The sequence below is a fragment of the Macrosteles quadrilineatus genome, unplaced genomic scaffold (assembly GCF_028750875.1).
Source record: "Macrosteles quadrilineatus isolate MER2022 unplaced genomic scaffold, UCM_ALF_1.0 Scaffold_2__2_contigs__length_208266976, whole genome shotgun sequence".
Taxonomy (NCBI): domain Eukaryota; kingdom Metazoa; phylum Arthropoda; class Insecta; order Hemiptera; family Cicadellidae; genus Macrosteles; species Macrosteles quadrilineatus.
Window position 1 is genome coordinate 192,235,673 of NW_026542595.1, and position 23,304 is coordinate 192,258,976.

The following is a 23,304-nucleotide window of genomic DNA, read 5'->3' on the forward strand; positions in this document are numbered from 1 at the left end:
AGGAATGTGTTGCCTGTACATAGATTCTACTGTTAATACAGCTATCAAAATGTGTAATGGAGAATCCAAAAGGTTCTTGCTGGACTTTTTGGACTTTTAATTTCGTATATGTCACTAAGTAAACCTATTGTAATTGCATAGGATAATTCGAATGTTTCTAAAAAAATATATACATAAGTTCCAAAATTTATGTCGCAATACTTAACTACTGCAGTTTCAAAAAGTATGCAATCATTTTTGGAACTTGATAAAACAGTATTAAATAACATAATTATATACGTCTAAAACTATCTTTAAAGTTATTTACACAAAAATGTTTAATTATTAAAAATATTACTTATGCAAATAAGCAAAATGTAAACGTAATTCCTTGGGGGAACGCTCACAGGCAATTAGACAACGTATCCCGTATGCAAATAAGACATAAGTTTACAAAACCCAAGAGATTCATCTAACAACGCCTGAGAGAATTTACATATGAATAAGTTAATATCTTGTGTTAAACTGTAGGTAAAAGTTGCAGCACTGTCCCCTTGTTTCCCGAGTTGCTCTATTCTTGGCTAATCACTAACGGGTTTTGCTAAATCTAAACCAATTTAAATTTGATTTAATTAAAAAATATCTTTTCTCTTTTAAATATTTTTAAACTATGTTGGGGACTTATTGTGCACTATCTAGCCATGAAAATTAAAAAGTAATCATGTTAATATCTGATGGATACAATCTGATAGTTTCAATAATGATTCACATTGTAAGTTAACAAACCGTTTCAAGGTTTGAAAAGCCTAAGTTTCTCATATTTCATAGGAAATATCTGAGTTTCACTTGCACATGATGATGGTTAAATTGATTCACCTTTTATATTTCGTTCTATGTTGAGTATTTTAATGTGTAGCTTATCAAAAAAATATATATCATAGCTATAGTAAAATTAAAAAAACATTTGATATATTTTAAAAGAGTAAGCTTTGGTAAATGTTATTGCTTCTCTTTTTTTGTTACTTGTTATTTATTTAAAGTATATTAACTTATTGAACAACCGTCCACATATATTTAGTTTTGATCTTTGGATGCTTTGTTTTTGTTAATGCATGGATTTATTATTTACGAAATGATCACTCTTTCACTTATAAGTTAAGCAATTACCGTACTGTTTGTTAATTATTTAATTCAACTTTTATCTATTATTAGCCATCTTGTACACATCTGCCATATTAAAAATTATTTTCACTGTATTGGTTATAACCGTTTGATAAAAAATAAATAAATAAACGTTTTTTTTTTACAAAAATCCAAAACTATAGTTGATGTGTTTCAAAGACCCTTTAAATGTTTATTTGGTAATTTATATGAAATTAACCAAGGAACTCGTATATAAAAAGTGCAGACATATATGAAATCGAATTCAGTTACTTACCGGAAATAGAACCATTTCAGTTATATCGCACCTTGTTTAACTTTTAGATTCAGTATTCGACGTATAACTGTATACGGAGTGCTACTGTAAGCCATTTTCAGATTAGGGTTAAATTCGACCACTTTCAACATCCTATAACAACAAATTTTATACAATAATTTAGCCGTAAATGTAGAAGGCTATTATAAAAGTTCAAGAGAATTATGCTTAAAACCTCAATATTTTCTGATTCGGGATATGCTTCTATAACCAAATAAATGTGTTTCGTCTTATAAACAAAATATGCATTTTGTTAATTTTTTGTTTGTTTATGATACAAAACACATTTACTTTGAAAACACCTTACTTCCTTTCATGTATGATAGGTTTATTTATTACAAGATGCGTTTCTTTTCATTTTATAAATAATTCAATCTGTCAATCTGTCCATTCGTAAAATCCATTTTGGAATCTTGGTATGACTAAAAAATAATAAAGTATCTCTCTGCCTCAAATTGGATAAATTATAACGCTGGTTTATATTTGACAGCAACAATAAATAGTACAACTAACTATGTGACCGTACCTAAATCTTATTAATATAAGTGTGCCTTTACTCCCTGTCGCATATCTGTGGGTATCTGTGGGTATTTGCTGCGGGTTTCTTGTGAATATTTCTTTACAACCAAATAAATCATTTGATAAAACATACTTTATGATCGGGAAATACGTATGAAAGAGCATGTGTGTGAAGGTTGTTGATACACTGATATCCTACATAAAAACAGTGAAGCTTAAATATTTTAAACATTAAAACATCAATACTTTTAACCAAGAAGCTTAATCTACACGCTTAAGTTTCAAGGTCATTAAATATCAATATGTATACCTCTTCAAGTTATAGTAGTTTTTCTTATGTTTTCTGGGATAGTTGTTTTTAAATGTTAGTAATGCAAATTCTACTGAAAATTTTTTATAGCCCTAAAGTTGTAAATTTTTTCAATCATAATATATTTTTATATTAAAATTAATCACTATCTGAATTTATGTAAAAAACCCTTTACAGAAGGTGTTTAAAAACGATTTACCAATATTTTTAGGGGACACGGTAATTATAACACCAAAACTAAATTTAACTCAGTGTAGCGCATTTTGGTTCAGGAAATCTATCTAAATCTATCATGAAGATTATTGTTAGCTAAATATTAAGTACCATGTGAGTACTTGGAAAAAAATCTAATTTTAAGCCTTTCGTTTTATTTTAACCATTCACAGTGAATCAAACAGTTAACTATAGTTACATCACGTAAAATCTGTATAATAAATGGCAATACTAATAAGTTAATTAGAGAAACAACATCCTTACTACCTTAAACATCCTTTGTTGTATCATGCAGTAAATACGTGTCTACACCATATACTTTAAGGAATTAAGGGTTAAGTTATTTGAATCGTAAAGTTCGTCTTAATCATATTTTTTTTATTGACAGTCTTAAGATTTTTGGTTTAATGTTTCCCATAAACGTTTAACTTTACGTTCTTTAAATTGGACAGTCGGAGGCTACTTCAAATTGTTATGTACAATTTGGAAAAAAAATGTATAACATTCTAGTCAACCATTTTTACTGAAACAAACAAGCTTTGTGATTACATATTGTTAGACAAAAGTAAGAAAACTCTGATTATTTGAGAGAATGTCAAACACAATCGTATGCTGATTGCACAATTGAACATTCCATTGGCTCCAACATTGGATATCTGCCTTTTGCAGATGAGCTCATGCTTTACACAAAAGCTTTTGTCAATTCAATAAACATTTTGGTGGTTAAATTCCTATAAACATGCATAATTTCTATATGAACGCATTGAACCTTAGTCGTCAAGTCACATTCTCTCTTTCTGGGGGTCCCAAAACAAAATAAAAAATCACTATTTTTTAAAAAGGTTATATTGTATATTTGTCACTATTTAATTATGTAATAATTTTCGTGTGGATACACCACGAAAATCTACGACCTCAGTACCAAAATATTTCAGTAATATAAGGTCATAGATCATTATATTTTATTAATGGAATTAAATGTTGAATATACTTTAAAATGTTTCTTATTAACTGTGTTTTAAGGTAACTTGCTTAAGTTAACGCTACATACTAATATGACGATTGGAAGCTAATTTGTTTTCGTTATTTAATTTTTTGCATGTTGACTAAGTATGAAAGAAAAATTAAAATAAAATCCTTCACACCGTAATTTATTCCGGCTCCAGGTATTGCCGTGCCTATACAATAATAGCTACTTCCCTGTAGGGAAATTCTCTAAAATGACATTACACAATCAACAAGCGAAAAAGGCAAGATTTGAAACTAGCCAACAATAAATAACAGTAGACTTATTCACATACTAATTAACAACAATGATATAAGCATTTAATATGACTTCATATTGTTGACATTACCATAGTTAAAGGTAAATAAAACCACATCTAAACACATGTTTATTAAGCATGAGACGCTTCTGTGACCGAAGAAGTTGTATAAAATGCACGTTTTTGTGTTTAATATTTGATTTTCGATAAAACGTGGTTAGAATGAGAATCACAAAACGAATTGCAGGAAGAGAACAATTCTATTGAATGTTTCTAGTCTCGCAGCTGTCTGCGGTCTTATAATATAGGTTGTCCAGCGAATGTCCACTCTGCTTAGAGGAATTTATCTACTTGAGTAATTGTAATTTTTATGCTTAAATATAATAAATATTTATGCTTAAATCTTGGAATAAATAACTTAATATGCATCGTAACTGTAAGTCCATCACTTTTATTTGCAATAGAATATATGATCTATGTAGTATTTTCCAAGGCAAAATCATCTTCAAGAGTGTATTAATAATCATTAATAATAATTTCAGTATGAATACGTTACGCATAACAGTATTGAATTAACAAATAGTATCTATCCTTTCTTGCAGTCTTTTGTAGATCGAGTATTATATTCTAACCAAGCAGTCAAACGTTATTAGTTTAATTTACTCCAAATTTAACAAAAGATTACCAATATATATTGTACTATACGTAAATTATTAATGCAAATACAAATCCTATACAATTTTACTGACTGTTAGTACAAAGCATGATTAGCTAAAGAGTGGAAAATATGAGAATATGACAGGATAAGACTTAACTATTACAGAAAAAAAATGGAGGATTTTAGAATCTTCTCCCTCGATTTATTTTCATTCCCAACTTAGGGATTCAAACGTAATAAAAAATTACAAAGACGGTAAAATAAAAGTGAAAAGTGAATTATGTCTAGCCTACTTTGTTTTCGGAACATATATTTCCAGAACTAACTTGGTAATTAAATATATTTAAATTCCTTTACGCTTTGCTTGGTTTAAAGGTTGAAGTGTGTTGAAACCGAAAGTCACGATATTGCCTGACAGGAAACCATAAAATAATCCTGGTAAAAAACCTACTCAAGGTCAGGTGAAGGTTAGTTTATGCACACTTCATTAGTATATGGCCATCTTTGAGAGTGATATGGCAAAAACATTTAATGAAAAAGCATGTGTTAGATATGAACCTGCACATAACAATACAAGTTGAATCTTACAAATAGGTAAATATAATTAATAATGGATGTATTTATACATAAAATCAAACAAAATCTGGTGTGATATGCAATATTATGTTGCGAAACGATTCGAAATAAAACTGGAATGATTATATTCTCAAATAGACTGACAGATATCATCACATGTAAACAAACAAGAAGCAATTATAAGTTTAGAAACATTTAAGAGCGTCGCAGCCATTGCCTGACATGGTGGCGTAAAGCTCTTACAACCGTTGCTGATAATGTGACTGATAATAGACACGGCAACGTCACTGAACGATCCATTTGGTAATGAACTTCCAAGAAGTGTTAAAACTCACCAACGACTCGTAGGTATAATTAAAAATAAAAATGGTTTTTCCTAGAGGGACTTCCTTTTGCACAATAGTTACATTTATATTTATATCAATGGAGGATCGGACCTTGCTCTGAACCATGATAATATTGGCGCTTGACCGCGGTTTAGGCAATTGTTAGTTTAGTGTTTAAAAATACATTGGCATTTTATAGATTTTTTATCTCGAATAGCCTACTTGCAGCCTCTAGTTCAGATGTACCACCAACAAAAGCAAATGAAGTGGTACGACAGGAGGATTTCAATTTCGTTAACCTCTCAAGATGGGCTAGCAATGTGAAACAAATGTTCAGAATGAAACAAATAGGCCTTTTCACCGTTATATTGTCATTAAAAATACATCTTAGTAAGCATGTGTGCGAAAGAAATTACAAAAGTGCAAATAGATTTGTTCCATCAAAAATAATTGCATAATGTATGTTGTACATGTCAATTATCAAGAACCATAAGAGCATTAATGCAATATGTCAAGCTAAAAATAACCTGTGAAGTATTTGACGTATCATGTTGTTGCATTCATAACAATAATATATTTACTTATATTAGCTGAGTTTTTTTTAACAGTTTATTTTAAATTTGTGTTTTTTTATTCCTTTATAACAGTAATCAGAAGTTGTTTGTGTGTCTTGTACTAAGAGGAATATATTTAAATGGAAACCCCGATTTTTATAACCTGGTCCCCTCACTATTCAGCATTGTTAACCATTACTATGAACTACCAAATAAACTATTATATTAACTAGTCCTAAAAAAACAAAAAACAAAAAACTTAACATAAGCACAAGTACAACTCTCTATATTGTAAATTATATTCTTTTTTGCACAGTTTCTACTCCTATTATACTTACCTAATAACTTGAATTAGTATAGTTAGTTTTTACTTTAGTTTTATTTTTTTTATTTGATTTCGTTCTTATATGAAATTCGATATGAATGTAGCCCTTTCTAAAGAGACTTTTTTTAAGATTATAAGTTCTACAGATTTTGAACTAAGCTCACACCCAACCTAAAAATATATATTATCAGTGACTCAAATAAAAAAGCCGTAGTTACTTTATTTATTTTCATAAACTGTGGTAATGAGGGGGTCACTGTAAAATGTACCAAGACCATTTTTAGACAAGAAAGGTTATTCGATTAGCAGTCATTAAAACAATGTGATATGGGGTTTTTAGTGTTAATCTGGTGTTGGTAATAAGATTCGGTAATTTTTACTGGATATATTTCAAACTCAATCTTTCTCAAGTAGTTGACTCTATAAATTAAAAAAATAAAATATGTTAATAACAATCGAAATTGTTCTTTAACTCCCATACTAGTTTTTAGAGTTAATGGCTAAACAAGTGTATACATGTTGCATAGTTTTGCTATTTTAAATATATGAACACATAACTGTATAAAATTATTTTTGCAACTTAATCTAAAAACTTTTTTCTCACGAGCATGAGACACATTTTTGTTAATCGCATGTTCAATAGACCAGAAATAACATATTAACTGCTATTATTTTTTGTTCTTTATGGTTGTTATGTCCCTGTACTATTGGCCTTGCTCTGTAGAATTTTAGTCAATACTGTTCAGAATTTACATAAATACACTTAAGTACTAACTGCAGGATAGATTTCAAGTTATCAAATAATGTTATATGCAAGTAATTTGGGATGTATGCCCTTATTTATTTTATTATGACTCCCCGGAAAGAAATTGAATATGAAAATGGCTCGAAAGCCAACAAGAGAACCAAAAAGTGTAATAACGTTTTAGGCATTACACTCATAATAGTAATAATTAATCGTATATTTTGTCTTTATCTGCAAATTTCTTTGGGTAGATTGGTAGAATTTCGCCAAAAGTTACATAAAATATAGTTAATTACATAAAACAATAACACAATTTGATAACTTATAAACTTATTTTTTTGACTCTTCAAGTCAGTACAGTCATCGTTGATAAGAGGATTTTATATATCTAGTCACTAGAACGTGGAGCGTGAATGATTCAAATAAAAATTGAAGGCATTTAAAATTGAACAGGCTCAATAATAGGGTTCTTTACCAAAAGTTTTAATCAGAAAGAAGGAAATAAGTTCTCAAGCTGAAGATCCATTAGCGTAATTGAAGCCTTGCATTGACTTGACTTCTGCATTGAACTTTGAAACGTTTTTATTTAAGTCGAGACCTGAATGAGAAACGCTTGGTTAGATTAATCGTTTGTTTTCTTGAGAATACTTTGAAAAGTTCGTTTTTGTTATTAATATTCATACAATGTTCGTAATGAAAATGTTAATTATACTTAGCTGCAAACTTGGAATTTATTTGGTAACTATATTTAAGTATGATTTCTCAAAGTTGTTTTCGGTTGCACACCTGTTTACGTAACTATTGTGAAAACGTATTTTTTTATATTGTTTAAACTTTGGCGTTTTTTAAAGAAAACTTTCTGCTATATAGCGATAGATTGTGTTTCATAATCAGGCAAATTGTACACGTTATATTTTTTTGAGATAAATTTTATTGATATAAAACACATATCTTTTTGATAGGAAGTAATCAGCGATGAAAGACATGTGAACGTGAGTCAGGTGAGGCACATGACCGGGATGTTGAGTTGAAGTCTGTAAATTGACAAAGGAAGAAGACGAGACCGGACTGTGGTACTGGGGAGAATATTGTTGTGGGTTACAGAGGTTGTCTGTTGAAAGCTGAATCTAAAATATATATATTTATATACCCATGCTTAGTATGATATTCAGTGTTTGATTTCTCCTCTGTTATGTAAGAATTACTTAAAAGTACCATTGTAATGTATAAGTAATGTTTAAAATAAGAGTTCAAGTTTAAAGTATTGATGAAAAAACTTCACTCTGTGATTTTTTTCAAACTAGTTAATCTAGTTAACAACTTTATAATGTTGATGCATAAAGAATTTTATTAATAAAAAGAGCACTAAACAAAAATTTTTTTGTCAAAACTTATTTAACGGACGTTTAAATACTGTATAATGCACATGCAAGACAGCTCTTAGAATTAATTTACTGGCAAGTCAACAACACTCTTATAATCAACAGTTTGAATATTCGAACTTTTCGACCAATATAAATCAGGTTGACTTCTCCCTTTTTTAATGTCTCAACAGAATTAGCCTATCGTATTTTATATGTTAAAAGACTTTTTTACTTAACAAGATATGTTTATTTTATATTTATACTATTCTACATTTGTAATACAATATGTATCTTTACTATTCAAAAGTAAAAAAAAATATTAACAACATATATTATTTTTATATAGGAGCTTTACATACCAAGCTTTCATTAAAATTATAAAAGTAATTTAATAAAATCACAAATTAACTAACTGTTATTAGGTATACTTTGGCTTACATATTGCTTCTCAAAAGCTTATCAAGGTGAATAGATCTTAAAAAATGTTCACCTATAGAAAATACCTGTGTTTATTATTATTGTAGGACACCATTTCCATCAGTGTACGATTTTGAAATAAAGACGACATTTACATAGTGATGTTACTATGAAGGATGTTACAGCCTATCAAGAAATATAAAAATTTAAGACCGTATTGACAATTATTTTGTAGCTAAAAAAGAACAAATCATTCAAAGTAAATTCATTACATATTATTTTCTAACGACACGGTTTAAATTATTGAGAGAAAATTAGTATTAAATGTAAAAATGTTAATAGAATATACTGTTATATATACCTTAAAATATAAAAACTAGTTCTTTTGTGTATTTAGGTGCTTATTTATTTGTCTTAAAAATTAAAAAAAATCATTTATACAGATAATATGAGTGAATAGACAATCTCCAAAAGATAAAAATATAAATTGACCTTTTTTATATTGAAAAAAATACGATAGGCCTACAATTATTATATTAGACGTGCCTAAATATATTGGTTTACTTTTATTAAATAAACATTGTTACAATATATTTTTGGATTTATTTTTATAAGTTTATGTAATTATGTTTCTTACATCATATTTTTTGAACTATTTGCGATAATTATTCATTGGAAAACTATAAAACTAAACTTATCGCTGCTAGAAGTATTTAAAACACACATTTATAGATATCATTCTTTCAGAATCGTACTGACTGAGAGAAATGTGTGTATTCAACCTCCTGTAAATACATTTCAACATCAAACTACATGTAAACACTTAATAGTTTAACCCATCCATGACAGCAAAATGTGAATGAATTTTATTCCATTTACTTTCCTGCTTACTGTTTTTGGTTTATTAAAAGATCGCCTTTCTTAAATTATGTTTAAAATGTGAATGTATTAAAACATATTATTTCAAATACTTTTTAAATACAATACACTATCCTTTCTCCATATTGCTATTACAATATTATTATTGTAATATTTTCCTTTATTTTTTAATCATTTTACTGTGTTATAGTAATTTAATAGAGTTCGTCATTTGAATACTTCCTAAGAACTTGAATACATAGAAGATTTAGATAAGGCAATATCTTTTTAGATTGACCTATGGTAAACTTAAGGGTCAATATCAACCACATTGGGTTTACAATGGAAAACACCCTCAAACCCAGTGTCAATATAATGTCCCTAGTTTCATCTCGGATTTAGCTTTAGTCTTGGAGCTATATTCTAAAGCGAATCAATTTAGTTTCTAACTTAAAATGTCCCTTAACTTACATTTTTATTGTTTTCCTCGGTTCTCCGCAATTTTAACACCCTCTATAAATATAATACTTTTGCACAACTATAATGTAAAAAAAACTAAATTTGCCATAAAATTGTCAATATATAAGACTTCTTGTTTATTTAGTCTTTTTGGCTGTACCTTATTTTGACACGCCATTTAGATATTAATTTAAATCAAACGTTTAAATTTAAAAAAGTATGTTTTCATTGTTTGTGAATTTTGTTATCAATTTTGTTTATAGATAAAATAATGTCAGAAAAAATCTTATGTTTTTAATTTATCTTTTATCTTCAGGCTTTTGTCGATAAGGTACTTTCAATTATTTCTACAAAAATATATCAATTAATGTGCCTTATGTGTCAATCAAACATACGGTTGGCTGGTTATCGTTAATAACACAAACCATTTTATGTGCGCTTAAGCATATGTGATTGATGATTAAGTGAATTTAAATCAAACTGTAAAATCCCATTTTCAGATAAAAACACACTAGGTTTTAATTAATATTGTGTCAATCTCTTACTTAAGTATACTTAAATTTTTAATAGGCAACAAAATTCTACTCCTTAAGTATTAATGTCGGGTATGGCAGAATAAGGAAATTCTATGAATTAGGGTTTTTAATTCTATTTAAAATGTTTAATTCCAAAACAAATATCAAAGTTTACAAGACAATAACAACAGTTCATTTAGTCCAAAGATAATTAATTATATGTTTAGACATTGTATAAAGTAAATTAAAAATTTCAGTAGTATGTAGAAAGTAAGTAGTTTATTGTAGTTATAGACTGTATAGTAAAATGTAATTGATAGATTTTTCAAGTTTTATTTGAGTGGGGGGATAATTTATTTGCCTAGTAAAATAATAATTGAACTAAGTGTGGTTGTTGATACATGCTAGGATTAATATAATGCACAGTAACCAGATTGATTTTTTTTAGGAGTTCATAAAATCTTAAACTAAGAGTAGCAGATTATTCACAGTCACTCATTTTCTTAGCTTATTCTGTACCAATAACCACCAAATTAGCAATTATTCTGTTATATTTTGTAATTAATGCTAATAATCAATAATTGTTAATTACCAAGCTCAGCCATTTGTGTCATTATACCTTTATTGGAGGATTAAACGACAAAGGATTAAATTTGTTTCACAACCTAGACTTTATCACACAACAATATTCTCCCCAGTACCACAGTCCGGTCTCGTCTTCTTCCTTTGTCAATTTACAGACTTCAACTCAACATCCCGGTCATGTGCCTCACCTGACTCACGTTCACACGTCTTTCATCGCTGATTGCCTCGTATAAAAAATATTTTACGCCACACTACATTATTTTGACAAACTTCCCATGCAAGGATTTAGTCCAGAAAACAGCTGTTTGCCGCCAGCTTATTCCAATGGGGTTTCATTCCGTACTACTGTGCTGCAATGAGTTTTGCCGGACACCAATCAGCTGATTATACTGTATTTAGGTGGCAGTGAGTGGTTATAAACGAAAACATAGCCTCTCTTAGAGGTTATGACTAGTGATTTTTAGTCCTTTAGTTGGTGGAAATATATAAGGATTTGTACGGATTTAGTAGTATTGCGTAAACTATCGTACGTAACTCGTCCAAAATGTGTGTACCGGACTCGTATGGTAATCCCGTACTCGACTTCGTCTCGCACGGGAACGACCACACTCGTCCGGTAAACACTTATTTTCAGGACTAGTAACGTAATATACTATTACCTACGACCGTTTTTAAAAGTAGCCGTTTCAGTACAGTTCTAAGAATTGAAAAGTATCTCATAACAGCATTGTTTACTTTCATAGTTTGCATAGTTTTACTCATAACAACACGGGTAACTGACTAATAAGGATTGAGAGAGGAGAAGTAAAGTTGTAATGATTCAAAATTCAACTAATCAGCTGTTCAGGCCAATTTAATTGTTGATTGGTGCAATTAGTATGTTCCGTTGCATCACCGTCAGTGGCAATGAGAAGTTATAAACGAAAAAACCCTATTTTAGAAATTATGAATAGTGACTTTTAGTAATTAAAACACCGTCGTAGGTAAAGTAGTGTACGCAACTCGCGTAAATAGTGTTAACGACACTCGTAGAAGTTTTTAAAGCACTCGCCAAGGCTCGTACCTTAAATTTCCTACTCGTGTCGTTAACACTATCTTTACGCAATCGTTGCGTAAACTACTATTACATTATCACCATTTATAACAGCAAAATAAAAGCGTCGTACATGTTAATTACTTAGAATATAATTGTTTTGCTAGGATTCAAGCCTAATACAAAGATATAAACAATTATATAACCAGAATGGGTTAGAGTAATTAGATTACTATTTGCGGAGATAGACAAGGCTAAATTTACAATAGTTAAGAACTTTAAGATTATCTGACCTTAAAGTTTCTTTCAACGGCGTAAATACACCCATTAGCGTAAATTCAAGACACAATCGCTTTGAATTCAGTTTAAGGAAAGTAAGACTTGACTTGAATCAAATAGATTCCAAAGTAGAATGTTGAAGTTTAATCCATGAAAGGCTTCAATTACGTTAATGTATCTTCAACTTGAAAACGTATTTCCTTCTTTTCGGATATAATCTACGCTACGGAGCCCAGTGGTCACGCTTTTTAAATTTGGATCGTAATAATTTAAATGATAAGTACAATACTTACTACGCACGCAAGTGTATCAATTTACTTTATGTTTGACCTTAATTTGACGTTGTTGCCTTTTAAGTCACACTGGGTTTAAGTGTACAACCGACGCGTAATGGTTTAATAATATGAAAAAAAATATTTGTCATGTAAAAAGCTGCTTATTTAAAGGTTGTTAAACGTTTAAACAGTGTAGAATATGATGAAAATTGATAAATAAAAAATTAGTTTTGGAATTTAAAAAAATTACGAAATTACAAATTTTCAAACACTCTCGATGGTTGCGTCAGATTTTTTCTAGAGTGCCCCTCTATCAGAATGCTTTGAAGTAGAGAGAAGCTTCTACTTAAATTATTGCGACATTGTTTAGTAAAATACTTAAATTAATATATTTTTTTAAGTGTTTTTATCCAATAGATAGTGCCGTGGAGAGTTTCATCACTAAAAGCTAAATAAAAAAAATTAAAAAATTAAAAATCCCTCCTAATATTCAAATTTTTTATTCCAATGTCTAAAAATAAAATTAAAACGGAATTTCTAGTGACACCATTCACTAAGCATACTTAAACACAATCTTTTAATTTTGTGCAGTAACAATATTTTTTATGATTTGCATTTACTTCTTACAATAATATGTTTGAATTAAACCCTAGAATTATGAATACATCTCAAAATACAAAACATCAGTGATTGCCTAGTTTACACATAATCTTTGGGGTTCATGAGGAAGGGAAAAAATTGGTTAACTAAGGTAGCCGACATCTTTGTAATAAAAATAATAAAATCATATAAGGTAAAGGTATCTTTAAAAATATCAATCCTTATAAATCTTAAAATAAATTGTCATCAATGATTTCAGGTTGTCTATTATAACACCAGGCAATTATGCAGTTGAGTACATTACATTAAACCACCATAGTATTAAAATACCCCCGTCGCAGCAAACCTGCATACTAAGCGAATTTCCATTTACCCGGCTTGATTTCTACTAAAATATTCCCTATAAATTTTCAGATTTATTTCCATTTTTAAATAACATTAATTTTAGTGAGTAGTTAGGTTTGCTGCTACGGGGAAGATGTTGAGGTGTGTTTTTTTCAATTGAAATATTGATAGCTTAGTATGAAATAAACCAAATTGCCAAATTTGATTAAAATATATCCATAAACAAGCAAACTAGAACAGTTTATTTATTCTCCTTAAGAATAACATGGGAATTTTAAATTTACAATTTTTTAAATTTTCTCTGTAGTCAATGAACATTCAAAAACACTTCAATATACTAAATTATTTGTTTTTTTAAGCTCTTCAAAATGGTCTAGAGAGAAATTTAGAAATTTAAAGTTTTTAGGGTCAAAAATGAGAAAAACCCATTTTTACCCCATAAAACCCCCCATAAACCCCTGATCCCATGGTCCGACTATGCTGGTTCGCGAACTCGTTCGAATAAATGTAGATATACACGTTTGTACCAAATTTCATCAAAATCGAATCAATTTTGCTCGAGTTATCGCGCTAACGGACACATATCTAAATATATATATAAATATATATATATATATGAATTTGAACGGATGGTGTTTTTGGCCTCTGGGGACCTCAAAACGAAAAAGTAAATCGGTCCCGGGTCTAGGTCTTACCATGAGACCTACGGTAATAGCTTATTCCCTATATGGGAAATTCGCTAAAAGCAGTAGTTCCTGTCTCTTCAATCTGATATGATTCAAATACTGCAACGGAATATACAATGTAAAACAAACATACGGCCAAATGAGTGACTACAAATTAATACAAACAATTTATAATAATAATTATAACTTTTAAGATAAAGTTCTACATATTTCATAGGCTATATTTAAATGTATTCAACAAGTCTTAAAAAATATAAAAGTTTTAATATTCAACTTTTTTGCAAGATATTATTCTAATTATTTATTATTTATCATTTAAAATTCTACATTAATCTATAAAATTGAATAATTTAGTCAAATGTGTCTCAAATATCTAAGTCGAAAGAATGTACAAGTTTAGCCACTTTTGCATATTCAGACTATTATTGTAACATCAAGGTCTGTGACAGACTCTAGAGTTACAACGGTTAATGCTTCAGATGGGAAAATAATAACCGCTAATGCCTTTCTACTTCCCCTATAGTTAAACCCCTTCTGCACTCTAATATTGGTCGTATGGAATTGAATATATTAGTATAAATCTGCAGAAAGACAAAAGGTGAATTGTGTTGTTGATTATTCTGTGTATAACACCTTGACACCCACATGATTATAGAAGCACTCAATTATTTCACTTCATGTAGCATCAGTCTGTATGGTTTTGTTCAACTCACTATGTTGAAGTCATAAATTAATTAAGCTAACCAAAAATTACTTCTCATAACCTCGCCTAAAAGTTTATACATAGCTCTAGGATGATTTTAATCATAATCAAGGTTATATGATAGTTAGGTTCATGGTAAAACTTGAATGAAACTTCGGTCTAAAAGAGAGGGTATAGATTGATCCTTTTCAAGCATATACATACACAGGTAGATACAAACTTTCCTTATTGCATTATCGATTACAGACTTTTTTTCAACACTTCTAGGTAATGTTAGCTCTTCGCAAACGGGATTACGATACATAAACCTGCTATGATAAATTGATCAAAGAAGGTCATTATTTAAGGATCAAATTTAAGGAGTAGTTTTTTAGAAAATATCTGGAAAATCTTTCTTGATAAAAAGTTCCGAGGCAACTACAAGCTGACAATGTTTCGATTAATTCTAGGAAATGAATAATAAGCTTCTATGTAGATGGGAAACATTATAACTTAAGATGCATAGAAAACAAGTAGACCTATTCACTATAATTGAACCTTTGATGTAGGTTGTGGTTGGGTGTTACAAAATAACTGGTATAACAACATTAAAAAACCATTTTTACTTGACAACGAATTTTACCTGACATAAACATCTAATAAATAGCACTTTGCACTTTGATTTTTGTATTTCTGTACTTATAGTTTTGGCTTAACTTTTGCAAACAAATCTAGGCTTTGAATTTTAAAAAGTTTAAGATGTAGTCAGTGGATAGCTAGTTATTGAAGTGTAAGTCCACAAACAAGAAAGGATGGAGACGGATGACTGTAGGGGAACAAACAAACGTCATTTCAGCTGGTCAAATCACTAGAGGACGAAACTAATTTTATTAAATAATTTATTTAGGACATTTTTGGGATACACGTTCAACTTTATTTATATATTTACAGGGTGACCAAGTTAGGCCTAAGAATTTGATTTATTTTAACTCGAGCAGAAACTTTGGCTCTTTTGATTCCTTTAATTTATTCTCGTCACGATCTTGTTGGAAGCAACGCATCTGGGGCCTGCAAAAACTTCAGGCCTGAAGATGTTGCTCCGTTATATGTAAAAACACATGGTAGTATTATTTGAACACTATATTTGGAAAATTGTAAACAATATAAAAGAATAACTTTAAACTTATTAACTAACTATGTTTAAACTAAATAAATGTTTAGTATGTGTTATTAATTGATAAAATATATTGTTCTTTAGTACGGAAAATGTGACTTTATTGATTATATTCTAACTATGAAATTATTATTGTACTTATAATTCGCTTTTCGCTTTGAAGTGCAATAGTTAGGCATACTGATAAGGTAACATTCAAGTTATACTTCTTACACCTAACTTTAACTAGTTAAAGTCATCGTTTATCTGATTTAGTCAAATAACAAATCTACTGTATAGGCAACACATGGCATAGGTCTAAGCATGTTGACGTTAGTATTATCATCTTTATAATGCATGATGTGATAACAAAATCAATAGATTAACAGTTCATTTTTTATTATTGGATGGATTATTAATTAATTACTAGGTCTTACTTAGGGCATACAGGATAATGAGTTATCTTCATGTTGTTTCTTGTCTCAGAATTACTGTTTTTAGATTATAAAAGGTATAATGTTACCTGGATCTGCCAGAGTAATCCAAAGGCTGTCTGTCGAGACTATGCGTTTCGAAGCATTAGTAGCTTCATCATCAGGTCTTCAAGAAACCCTTATCACTCATCAGAGGTCGTCAAATAAATATAATTTTTACAAACATACATACGAACCGCGTACGCGCACTTAGACAGGTTTAGGCTTTAGACAGGCAGTCATGACAAACCTGTCTAAGTGCGCGCACGCGGTTCGTAGGCCTACTCGTATGTATGTTTGTAAAAATGATATTTATTTGACGACCTCTGATGAGTGATAAGGGTTTCTTGAAGACCTGATGATGAAGCTACTAATGCTTCGAAACGCGTAGTCTCGACAGACAGCAATTTGGATTACTTTGGCAGATCCAGGTAACATTATACCTTTTATAATCTAATGAGTAATATCTTACTGTCCATCAATTAAAAAAATTAGTTGAAAATTGACTTTTAACTGTTGGTAATGTTTTTAGTAATTTACTTACTAATGATGTGTCAAATTAAATCTACAGTGTTTAATTCACATACATACTTTAATTTCAATGAGTATTTTTCCCTTCTTTTCCAGTAAATTTGGGAAATTTCAAGTCATTCTCTTTTCATGATGAATATGGTAAAATTCGATTATATATATAAAAAAATACATGAAATGAAAGTTTTCTTGGATTAGATTTATTTAAAGCTAACACACCACCAAGCAATACTAAAAATACTAAAATATATATTATTACATTATAAACCATTTAACCTAAGAATACGTATTTACGGAGTGTTTTTCAGAGGACCCTATAAACTCTGTGACTGTTGTGGTCAAAACTAGTCCGGCACAGTTTAAAATGTATTCAGGTTTCTGTTGTACCTTTTAGCATTTTAAAATCTCTTATCCAAATGTTTATCTGTTTATAAAAATTGAATGAATATTAGTAAGAAAATAAATACATCTATGCTTAAGACACTTTCCAAAACAGTTCTTATACATTTCCTTAGACACTGAGGAACATTTGTTTTATGTTTGCAAGTAACGTAAATATTAAGTCTCTTGTAGATTAATTTATTAGATTTGCTGATTATTGTCCTGGAATGGAGACACTGTTAAACAGATATTACACGTGGCCCACAAGTGTGGTGATAGTTAGTTGAATTTAATTAGTTCTCCAAAGTTAACGCTCTGTTTCACGTTTATTTCCAAGAGACATGCATTTCCAGCAAAGGACATTAAGCCGTATGTTTAGGCTATGAGCTAAGATAACAGAGTAGTATATTGTAATAATAATGATCGTCTAATACAAAATTCGGTATTATATGTAATTGGATGTTTCAATAGAAAAAAAGTTCTGAAAGTATAACTTTCTTGTTGTGTTTTTTAGTAAACTATTCAATTTCAAACATTTCAATAAATGAAAACTAAAAATTAATAATAACTGTCCAAAGTTTTTTTTTTGACAATGGGATTTATTGCAGGGTTTTTTAAAATGTTATAGTCAATACAATAATATAAATGATTTTTTGTTTAAAAATTACAGACGTCGTCGTTATAGTACATAGCAGCAATTATGTTTTATGTCTGTTATAATTTAAACAACAATTTCAATCACCTATTTCAATTGTCAAAAAATGGTCAAAATAATGTTTATGGAGGTAGGCCTATACGCCATTATAAACGAGTGATGTTTACCATCGACTGCAGTATAATTAAATGTGTTGTCAGGTTAAAATTGCCATCACAATATAAATTGAAAGCCCACTGAAATTTAAATAACAAAATCCAAATTGGTTGCAAATAACTGAATTAGTTGCTGATTGAATTGAGTTTTCTCTATGTATTGCTTTTACAATCGAAATAAACTTTCAAGCCATGGTTCGGTTGCCGGGTACCGTTTAAAAAAAATAATACTTTATAAGATAGCAATGGTGGTACTTTTAAGCTGTTCACCCTGCATATTCGCAGAACACTAAACACTACCACTGAAACTGTGGTTTTTAAGGTAATATTTCAAGTATTTTCATGAGATTTAATCTTTTGGAATGATGCACCAAATAGATTGGCCTCTATTGTTTAATTAGCATCTTTATTAGCCGAACAAGATAGTAAAAACAATGTTTACAATTCACAACAATGGTTGATTCACATAGGAAAGGCCACAGCGGGAATTCCGACTGGTGGCAAATAGCAGGACACCATATAAAATAAAACATGTCTATTGCCTCACGCAGCGATTTATAAGATTATGGTCTCTGCAACAATAAAAATTCCACAAAAAGGCCAATAACAGCAAGAGTTGGATAATTACATGTTAACTAAATTCAAAAAGTAGGTGGATATAATAACGAATTTATGTTCAAATACAATCCAATACAAATACATATCTTAACAACCACAATATAAATGTTTTACGTAAAAGTTATGATATGATATACATTTACTGTACCTAAACAATACAAAGTTTGTAAACAATGTAAACAATGTATCTACTTGTAAATAATGTTAGAAATTCAATTTTTGAACACATACATTTTTTAAGGAGATGAAAGTCAAATTGTCTGTGAATATTTAATGTATGTCAAATCTCTTAAGACTTGAACTTTGCTACTACTAAACATATCTATATGGTAATGTGCCTCTCTTCAGGGACCTACAACATCTTCCTACTGTCAACATTTTCCTCGAATTTAAGTACAGCTTGTATCCTGTTACAATTGGGATGAATCTGATATTGTGATCCTAAACTAGATTTTACACAAGTTTAGTACTATTCTCTATTTCATTACTATTTCTCATAACAATAATATAACATAAACCACTGATTCACAATAATTTGTTTTGGTAAAAAATTAATATTAAAAGGTTGATAGAAGATATTACAATGTGGATTTTTTAGCCTTGAGATTATTAGATGATATTAAAATCCGATAGAATTAATATAATAAATCGTAACACAATAAAATCCCAGTTAACTATTCCTGGCTATATTTAGATTAAATATCGCTTCAGTAAAAAGTCCAGGACAATTTGAAAAAAAGAACGTAGCCAATAATAGTAAGTTCAATGACGATTATTGTTACAATAATAATAAAAACAGATTTGTGCATAGCATTCTTTCTAAGTTTAGTAATCATATAGCTGATAATGACTTTATAAAGAGGCTTGAAACTAAGGTTGACCCAGGTTTTCCGTAATTTTTTTTACAGAATAATAAATAGAATGAACATAAATTACATGATTTTGCATTTTGTTCTATTACTGATTATTACCATTGAAATGCTTTCAAAAACATGCATTATTAAAATGATTTATTTCTATCAATTGACTGTAGAATAAAAATGTATCTGTTGTTTGTCAGGGAAACAAATACAAAGTTTCAAAAGAGTTCACAGCATTTTATGATAGCACGGTATTATGTAGTTCAAAATCAATAACGGTAGGGAATTGATGAGGAATGAAATAGTGTCGCCAGACATTCCAACAACTTACCGCGTGCTATGTAAAGTTATGCGTATATTTAATTCGAGATCTATCAATTCTGGCCGAACGTTTTCAATCTGTTAATGCCCACAGTCGGACCAGCAAACAGTAAAAACAATACTACCCTATAAAAATCCATTTTATCAAACCTCCCAAAAATATTAAGGCTATGTATTTGCAGAGCGGTAACATATTTTAAACTGAAAAATCACACAATGAAATGTCCCTATACTAAATATGCATATGTCTTATTGTACTAACTTTCCACGTAAATAAAAACTATACGTTTTTTTAACTTGTTTTTATCGAGATTAAATAAGATTAAATAATTAAATTGAACCCGTTAAAGGTTGTATCACATGTAACGTTGTCTAACATGCAATGAACGGTTAAGACCACTATCATAACCTAATAAATTATTCTATAATCGACATTTAGTGTGTACTTAAAACACAGATCAAATAAATGACATCACAATTCAAAAAAAAAAACTAGTGGTGTGTCTCCGTCCTATATGTATATGTAGGACAAACCTTTCATATGATATGAGAAACCATCTCTTGATTTCTCAGGTGAATATATTGCTTGTGTTTTAAAAGAGATTGGACTGAAATATAACTGTACTTGTGGTTTGTTCGGGGTGAAGTCCCAACAAGACTGAAATTAATAAACAAAATGAAAAAAAAATTAAAAAATGAATGGTGAAATTAGTTATTGCTTTATCATGAGAAATACAAAAAAACTACAAAACACAATATCTATGTGTCACTCTCTTTGTTTACTTGTAAAAGACAACGTAATTTTTTTTTTGTCCTAGGACGCTATTTTTTCAGACTATTTGTTATAATCTAATTGACAATTTACAGTTGCAGTATTACAATTCACCCTGAAATGTCATAACATGTAGTTATAAGTCAAATGTTTTTTAAAAACACATTCATATGATATATTTTTTTTTACTACAGCACTGTACAATTACCTGTTTTTATTATATGTTTATCACCTGTGAAAATCCAGCATTATATTGTTAACAAGGGTACGAAAAATTAATGTTTCCTGTCTTTAATGTATTTTGCCAACGTAAACAAACAAACATTTGTTATTGTTTCATAAACTGTTTCGAATTCCGTTTCGACCTTAATCTTTCTGGCTTGATAACTGTTTATTATTGATGCTAGTTTGGATGGACGGTTTGACACATTATTATAATAGCCAGTATGAAGTAATCAGTATTGAAGTAAGCCTGTTTTAAGCACAACATAACTATTTCTAATGTTAATTCATGTGTTGTAAATAACACTAGACAAACAAAACGACAAAAATAAATTTTGCTAGTGCCATGCTTTAAAATCCAAGTCACGTTATACTTTGTATGTCTTACCTCTTGGCACACATTTGGTGCTATGCAAATCATTATGTTGTTCAAGAAAGTCATGTATCTAATTGTCCCTAGTTTGCGTCTAATAAACATATTACAAATTTCCCGATGATCACAAATTACTTCTTTCTAACAATTTATAAGTTCTTAAAACCGAACTATCAAACTTCATTGAAATATCTTTCTCAAAAATGGCCCGAACGATTTTGATAAACATTTAGTATGTTATAGTCCTTTATATTCTGAACAAAATGGTACAAATCCCATTTCTATAAAAATTACGGTTGTTGTAAATTATGTCATTTTCCCATAAAACCCCCATAAAATAACAGAAAAATCGGATTTTCCCAAAAATGGCCCGAACGATTTTGATAAAAATTTAGCATGTTATAGTCCTTTAAATTCTTAACAAAATTGTACAAAACCCATTTGCGTATATTTACTCTCACCACTTACATATGATAAAGGTTTTTGACAAACTTATGGGAGAAAGTATGTGTCAGAATGCTGATACCGTTTATTTTTATTTATAACTATAAATACACAAAAAACAGTCTTCAAAAAATAATAAAAACGTTTGATCAATGTGTATCTAAAACAATACAGTGTGTTTCCACGAATCTGTCAGAAGAAACCTCACTACGTTCCCCTATATCATAAATGTATCTAAGACATCGCCTGACTAGGCGTAGTCAACCTCCCTTTACTTGACTCCGCTGACGCTATTGATAACAGGGGTTGGGTAGGGTTGGTTGTAAATGTGGTATAAAAAGCTGGTTGTTAAATATTAGGAAGATAACCATAAATTGTTTGAAATTAGTCAGAATTGTGTTAGTGGGTTCTCTTAATTGGTAATCACCACAGTTACAATAGTTTTGGGGATTCGCAAACTTAATTTTGTGCATTACTGAAAAACTAATGATAAATGCTATTAATGATTATGGCTACTGTTTTCATGCAGTTAAAATTATATTATTATATTAATTTTACAAGTTCATGGAATCATGAGTATGTTGTGTGTATGCACAACTAATAAATACGATTTTAAAACAATATGCATATTAAATTATACTTATATATAAGATTGTTACATTTTACTCTTAGCTGTCGAGAAAAAAAACTAAGTATTACTCAAGTGCATGTATTCAAAATCTATTATGTATATATGATTAATACGCTACATGAAACTTTGTCGGTTGAACTCCTCCGCCATTTCTAAACCGATTTTATCCATTGAAGTCTCATTGGAAAGAGCGAGTCGCATAGATTTGCAAACTGGCCTTACATTTTTTTTAAAGTCCGTTGGGCTCTGCCCCAGTGGCTTTGAAAGTTCCCATGTTATCCTTATGAAGAACATAATTGTTTACATTTTGATCAGCTGTATAATTTTATTGCTGTTATTTATTTTTCAATTCAATGAAACGCATTGAGTACATTTATTTACTATTTGAGTTTGTGTAAACATAACCCCCAAGACGGATCGTGTTAGTATGGTTGTATCTTAAATTTGTGTATTTATCGCTGTTTAGTGTCGCTATGAAGGATCGTGTTAGCATGATTGTAACTTAAATTTGTGCATTTATCGTTGTTTTGTGTAGCTATAATTTGTTTATTTGTTGTTTTTTCTTTTAAATGCCTCCGACGCTACTAAACGAAATATGTACAGGAGGCGTAATCGTGATAACGACCGCAGCTACAGAACAGTGACACGTAATAGGCTCAACTATTAGGTT